We start from the raw sequence: 7507 nt of genomic DNA, 5'->3' as shown, positions 1-7507 counted from the left end.
GAGTCGTATACATGTAAATGTTGGTCGTCAGTGACCGTGTGGCCTAATGGATAAGGCGTCGGACTTCGGATCTGAAGATTACAGGTTCGAATGCTGTCACGCTTGTGTTTTTCCAGTTCTGAAAAAGAAACATAATGTTTTAATGTAGCAATTGAGCAGTACGAAACCGTCTGAATGTTGCTGTTGACCATTTTTTGCTTGGAGATGCTCTTGAGCTTGAAACACACACAACAAGACCGGTGTTAACTAGCGAAATGGTCGGCAGAGTGCCGACACAGCGAGTTTTGACTATCACTTGCACATCTAAAACAACGTCGGAAAGTAACTCGTTCGGCTTTTGAGTCACATAAAGTATGTGCGTTAATTTTGACGCCACTAGCTCTGCATGTTGTCATGCAATTTCTTTACCTCTCAGAAATGATTATGACATAAAAGTGAAGTACGTGACGAGTGTGACGTTAGGAAAACATTAGGCAGCATGGAGAGATTCTGTATGGGACCACCCAACCCAAACGAGTACTGTGTGACGTGCTACCCGGCAGGTATTCACCGAGGTAGCCGGCTAGCTCAGTCGGTAGAGCGTCAGACTCTTAATCCCAGGGTCGTGGGTTCGAGCCAGACGCTGGGCGGAACGGAATTTTGTTCCGCTGCAAGTGTAAATTACCGTTTTTCTGATTAGCGAGATTTAATGGAAATAGCAACTTTAAACTTTGCCTACGTCTCTGTCAGTCGCAAGGAAGCTGTATTTGAAGGTGAAGGTGATTTTGTAGACATGTGTGAAAGACATGTTCTGAAATGCAAGTGTTGTTGTTTGGAGAGCACATCGGTTACGTGTCAGATGTGTAGTCAAGCAGTAATTTGTCGCCATAGCTGCAAATATTAGCCGGTAATATGAAGTGTTGTCAGCTAAAGTCTGATGATGCAGACGACCGTAAGGACGAAGTACCCAAGAGTACCGCTAGGCCGCGCCTCTTTAGCTCAGTGGTAGAGCACTGGTCTAATAAACCAGGGGTCGTAAGTTCCATCCTCACAGGAGAAAGATGAATTTTGGAAATCAGTTGCGCGTCGTGGCCGTATAGCAAACAGTACCTGTGATGACGAACAATTAGCGACAGGCGTTTTTTTAAGAATCACTCTCAGATGCGATTAAGGCGAATGGCGCAGATAAAGCATTTGCCAAAGCGGTACAGCATAAGGTGGGACGAGGCAGTCTGAATTACATTTTATAGATGTATTTCTCACATATCTCAGAGCCTTTCGCGTTATTCGTCGTCGTCGTCGTCGTCGTCGCCGCCGCCGCCGCTTCTGCAGAAGTAGCAAATGGCAACCGTAGCAAATGCGGCGAGGGACGCCCTGCCTTCGATTCCGAATGCACAAAGTGTGTGGTCTTGTTTCACAGTCTATATTTGGTCGGTCTCGTCAGAGGTTGAATGTAACGAATGGGTGGGAAAGAGCAAGGGGCAGCGGCTGTGTAGAACGGAAACACAAATCCTCAGGGGTGTGAGCGTTTCGAGATGAGTCGTATACATGTAAATGTTGGTCGTCAGTGACCGTGTGGCCTAAAGGATAAGGCGTCGGACTTCGGATCTGAAGATTACAGGTTCGAATGCTGTCACGCTTGTGTTTTTCCAGTTCTGAAAGAGAAACATAACGTTTTAATGTAGCAATTGAGCAGTACGAAACCGTCTGAATGTTGCTGTTGACCATTTTTTGCTTGGAGATGCTCTTGAGCTTGAAACACACACAACAAGACCGGTGTTAACTAGCGAAATGGTCGGCAGAGTGCCGACACAGCGAGTTTTGACTATCACTTGCACATCTAAAACAACGTCGGAAAGTAACTCGTTCGGCTTTTGAGTCACATAAAGTATGTGCGTTAATTTTGACGCCACTAGCTCTGCATGTTGTCATGCAATTTCTTTACCTCTCAGAAATGATTATGACATAAAAGTGAAGTACGTGACGAGTGTGACGTTAGGAAAACATTAGGCATCATGGAGAGATTCTGTATGGGACCACCCAACCCAAACGAGTACTGTGTGACGTGCTACCCGGCAGGTATTCACCGAGGTAGCCGGCTAGCTCAGTCGGTAGAGCGTCAGACTTTTAATCCCAGGGTCGTGGGTTCGAGCCAGACGCTGGGCGGAACGGAATTTTGTTCCGCTGCAAGTGTAAATTACCGTTTTTCTGATTAACGAGATTTAATGGAAATAGCAACTTTAAACTTTGCCTACGTCTCTGTCAGTCGCAAGGAAGCTGTATTTGAAGGTGAAGGTGATTTTGTAGACATGTGTGAAAGACATGTTCTGAAATGCAAGTGTTGTTGTTTGGAGAGCACATCGGTTACGTGTCAGATGTGTAGTCAAGCAGTAATTTGTCGCCATAGCTGCAAATATTAGCCGGTAATATGAAGTGTTGTCAGCTAAAGTCTGATGATGCAGACGACCGTAAGAACGAAGTACCCAAGAGTACCGCGAGGCCACGCGTCTTTAGCTCAGTGGTAGAGCACTGGTCTAATAAACCAGGGGTCGTAAGTTACATCCTCACAGGAGAAAGATGAATTTTGGAAATCAGTTGCGCGTCGTGGCCGTATAGCAAACAGTACCTGTGATGACGAACAATTAGCGACAGGCGTTTTTTTAAGAATCACTCTCAGATGCGATTAAGGCGAATGGCGCAGATAAAGCATTTGCCAAAGCGGTACAGCATAAGGTGGGACGAGGCAGTCTGAATTACATTTTATAGATGTATTTCTCACATATCTCAGAGCCTTTCGCGTTATTCGTCGTCGTCGTCGTCGTCGTCGTCGCCGCCGCCGCCGCTTCTGCAGAAGTAGCAAATGGCAACCGTAGCAAATGCGGCGAGGGACGCCCTGCCTTCGATTCCGAATGCACAAAGTGTGTGGTCTTGTTTCACAGTCTATATTTGGTCGGTCTCGTCAGAGGTTGAATGTAACGAATGGGTGGGAAAGAGCAAGGGGCAGCGGCTGTGTAGAACGAAAACACAAATCCTCAGGGGTGTGAGCGTTTCGAGATGAGTCGTATACATGTAAATGTTGGTCGTCAGTGACCGTGTGGCCTAAAGGATAAGGCGTCGGACTTCGGATCTGAAGATTACAGGTTCGAATGCTGTCACGCTTGTGTTTTTCCAGTTCTGAAAAAGAAACATAACGTTTTAATGTAGCAATTGAGCAGTACGAAACCGTCTGAATGTTGCTGTTGACCATTTTTTGCTTGGAGATGCTCTTGAGCTTGAAACACACACAACAAGACCGGTGTTAACTAGCGAAATGGTCGGCAGAGTGCCGACACAGCGAGTTTTGACTATCACTTGCACATCTAAAACAACGTCGGAAAGTAACTCGTTCGGCTTTTGAGTCACATAAAGTATGTGCGTTAATTTTGACGCCACTAGCTCTGCATGTTGTCATGCAATTTCTTTACCTCTCAGAAATGATTATGACATAAAAGTGAAGTACGTGACGAGTGTGACGTTAGGAAAACATTAGGCATCATGGAGAGATTCTGTATGGGACCACCCAACCCAAACGAGTACTGTGTGACGTGCTACCCGGCAGGTATTCACCGAGGTAGCCGGCTAGCTCAGTCGGTAGAACGTCAGACTCTTAATCGCAGGGTCGTGGGTTCGAGCCAGACGCTGGGCGGAACGGAATTTTGTTCCGCTGCAAGTGTAAATTACCGTTTTTCTGATTAACGAGATTTAATGGAAATAGCAACTTTAAACTTTGCCTACGTCTCTGTCAGTCGCAAGGAAGCTGTATTTGAAGGTGAAGGTGATTTTGTAGACATGTGTGAAAGACATGTTCTGAAATGCAAGTGTTGTTGTTTGGAGAGCACATCGGTTACGTGTCAGATGTGTAGTCAAGCAGTAATTTGTCGCCATAGCTGCAAATATTAGCCGGTAATATGAAGTGTTGTCAGCTAAAGTCTGATGATGCAGACGACCGTAAGGACGAAGTACCTAAGAGTACCGCTAGGCCGCGCCTCTTTAGCTCAGCGGTAGAGCACTGGTCTAATAAACCAGCGGTCGTAAGTTCCATCCTCACAGGAGAAAGATGAATTTTGGAAATCAGTTGCGCGTCGTGGCCGTATAGCAAACAGTACCTGTGATGACGAACAATTAGCGACAGGCGTTTTTTTAAGAATTACTTGCAGATGCGATTAAGGCGAATGGCGCAGATAAAGCATTTGCCAAAGCGGTACAGCATAAGGTGGGACGAGGCAGTCTGAATTACATTTTATAGATGTATTTCTCACATATCTCAGAGCCTCTCGCGATATTCGTCGTCGTCGTCGTCGCCGTCGTCGCCGCCGCCGCCGCTTCTGCAGAAGTAGCAAATGGCAATCGTAGCAAATGCGGCGAGGGACGCCCTGCCTTCGATTCCGAATGCACAAAGTGTGTGGTCTTGTTTCTCAGTCTATATTTGGTCGGTCTCGTCAGAGGTTGAATGTAACGAATGGGTGGGAAAGAGCAAGGGGCAGCGGCTGTGTAGAACGGAAACACAAATCCTCAGGGGTGTGAGCGTTTCGAGATGAGTCGTATACATGTAAATGTTGGTCGTCAGTGACCGTGTGGCCTAAAGGATAAGGCGTCGGACTTCGGACCTGAAGATTACAGGTTCGAATGCTGTCACGCTTGTGTTTTTCCAGTTCTGAAAGAGAAACATAACGTTTTAATGTAGCAATTGAGCAGTACGAAACCGTCTGAATGTTGCTGTTGACCATTTTTTGCTTGGAGATGCTCTTGAGCTTGAAACACACACAACAAGACCGGTGTTAACTAGCGAAATGGTCGGCAGAGTGCCGACACAGCGAGTTTTGACTATCACTTGCACATCTAAAACAACGTCGGAAAGTAACTCGTTCGGCTTTTGAGTCACATAAAGTATGTGCGTTAATTTTGACGCCACTAGCTCTGCATGTTGTCATGCAATTTCTTTACCTCTCAGAAATGATTATGACATAAAAGTGAAGTACGTGACGAGTGTGACGTTAGGAAAACATTAGGCATCATGGAGAGATTCTGTATGGGACCACCCAACCCAAACGAGTACTGTGTGACGTGCTACCCGGCAGGTATTCACCGAGGTAGCCGGCTAGCTCAGTCGGTAGAGCGTCAGACTTTTAATCCCAGGGTCGTGGGTTCGAGCCAGACGCTGGGCGGAACGGAATTTTGTTCCGCTGCAAGTGTAAATTACCGTTTTTCTGATTAACGAGATTTAATGGAAATAGCAACTTTAAACTTTGCCTACGTCTCTGTCAGTCGCAAGGAGCTGTATTTGAAGGTGAAGGTGATTTTGTAGACATGTGTGAAAGACATGTTCTGAAATGCAAGTGTTGTTGTTTGGAGAGCACATCGGTTACGTGTCAGATGTGTAGTCAAGCAGTAATTTGTCGCCATAGCTGCAAATATTAGCCGGTAATATGAAGTGTTGTCAGCTAAAGTCTGATGATGCAGACGACCGTAAGAACGAAGTACCCAAGAGTACCGCGAGGCCACGCGTCTTTAGCTCAGTGGTAGAGCACTGGTCTAATAAACCAGGGGTCGTTAAGTTACATCCTCACAGGAGAAAGATGAATTTTGGAAATCAGTTGCGCGTCGTGGCCGTATAGCAAACAGTACCTGTGATGACGACAATTAGCGACAGGCGTTTTTTTTAAGAATCACTCTCAGATGCGATTAAGGCGAATGGCGCTGATAAAGCATTTGCCAAAGCGGTACAGCATAAGGTGGGACGAGGCAGTCTGAATTACATTTTATAGATGTATTTCTCACATATCTCAGAGCCTTTCGCGTTATTCGTCGTCGTCGTCGTCGTCGTCGTCGCCGCCGCCGCCGCTTCTGCAGAAGTAGCAAATGGCAACCGTAGCAAATGCGGCGAGGGACGCCCTGCCTTCGATTCCGAATGCACAAAGTGTGTGGTCTTGTTTCACAGTCTATATTTGGTCGGTCTCGTCAGAGGTTGAATGTAACGGAATGGGTGGGAAAGAGCAAGGGGCAGGCGCTGTGTAGAACGAAAACACAAATCCTCAGGGGTGTGAGCGTTTCGAGATGAGTCGTATACATGTAAATGTTGGTCGTCAGTGACCGTGTGGCCTAAAGGATAAGGCGTCGGACTTCGGATCTGAAGATTACAGGTTCGAATGCTGTCACGCTTGTGTTTTTCCAGTTCTGAAAAAGAAACATAACGTTTTAATGTAGCAATTGAGCAGTACGAAACCGTCTGAATGTTGCTGTTGACCATTTTTTGCTTGGAGATGCTCTTGAGCTTGAAACACACCACAACAAGACCGGTGTTAACTAGCGAAATGGTCGGCAGAGTGCGACACAGCGAGTTTTGACTATCACTTGCACATCTAAAACAACGTCGGAAAGTAACTCGTTCGGCTTTTGAGTCACATAAAGTATGTGCGTTAATTTTGACGCCACTATCTCTGCATGTTGTCATGCAATTTCTTTACCTCTCAGAAATGATTATGACATAAAAGTGAAGTACGTGACGAGTGTGACGTTAGGAAAACATTAGGCATCATGGAGAGATTCTGTATGGGACCACCCAACCCAAACGAGTACTGTGTGACGTGCTACCCGGCAGGTATTCACCGAGGTAGCCGGCTAGCTCAGTCGGTAGAACGTCAGACTCTTAATCCCAGGGTCGTGGGTTCGAGCCAGGACGCTGGGCGGAACGGAATTTTGTTCCGCTGCAAGTGTAAATTACCGTTTTTCTGATTAACGAGATTTAATGGAAATAGCAACTTTAAACTTTGCCTACGTCTCTGTCAGTCGCAAGGAAGCTGTATTTGAAGGTGAAGGTGATTTTGTAGACATGTGTGAAAGACATGTTCTGAAATGCAAGTGTTGTTGTTTGGAGAGCACATCGGTTACGTGTCAGATGTGTAGTCAAGCAGTAATTTGTCGCCATAGCTGCAAATATTAGCCGGTAATATGAAGTGTTGTCAGCTAAAGTCTGATGATGCAGACGACCGTAAGGACGAAGTACCTAAGAGTAACCGCTAGGCCGCGCCTCTTTAGCTCAGTGGTAGAGCACTGGTCTAATAAACCAGCGGTCGTAAGTTCCATCCTCACAGGAGAAAGATGAATTTTGGAAATCAGTTGCGCGTCGTTGCCGTATAGCAAACAGTACCTGTGATGACGAACAATTAGCGACAGGCGTTTTTTTAAGAATCACTCTCAGATGCGATTAAGGCGAATGGCGCAGATAAAGCATTTGCCAAAGCGGTACAGCATAAGGTGGGACGAGGCAGTCTGAATTACATTTTATAGATGTATTTCTCACATATCTCAGAGCCTTTCGCGTTATTCGTCGTCGTCGTCGTCGTCGTCGTCGGTCGTCGTCGTCGCCGCCGCCGCCGCTTCTGCAGAAGTAGCAAATGGCAACCGTAGCAAATGCGGCGAGGGACGCCTGCCTTCGATTCCGAATGCACAAAGTGTGTGGTCTTGTTTCACAGTCTATATTTGGTCGGTC

The sequence above is a fragment of the Schistocerca gregaria genome, unplaced genomic scaffold (assembly GCF_023897955.1).
Source record: "Schistocerca gregaria isolate iqSchGreg1 unplaced genomic scaffold, iqSchGreg1.2 ptg000038l, whole genome shotgun sequence".
Classification (NCBI taxonomy): domain Eukaryota; kingdom Metazoa; phylum Arthropoda; class Insecta; order Orthoptera; family Acrididae; genus Schistocerca; species Schistocerca gregaria.
This window is presented reverse-complemented; position numbering follows the sequence as displayed.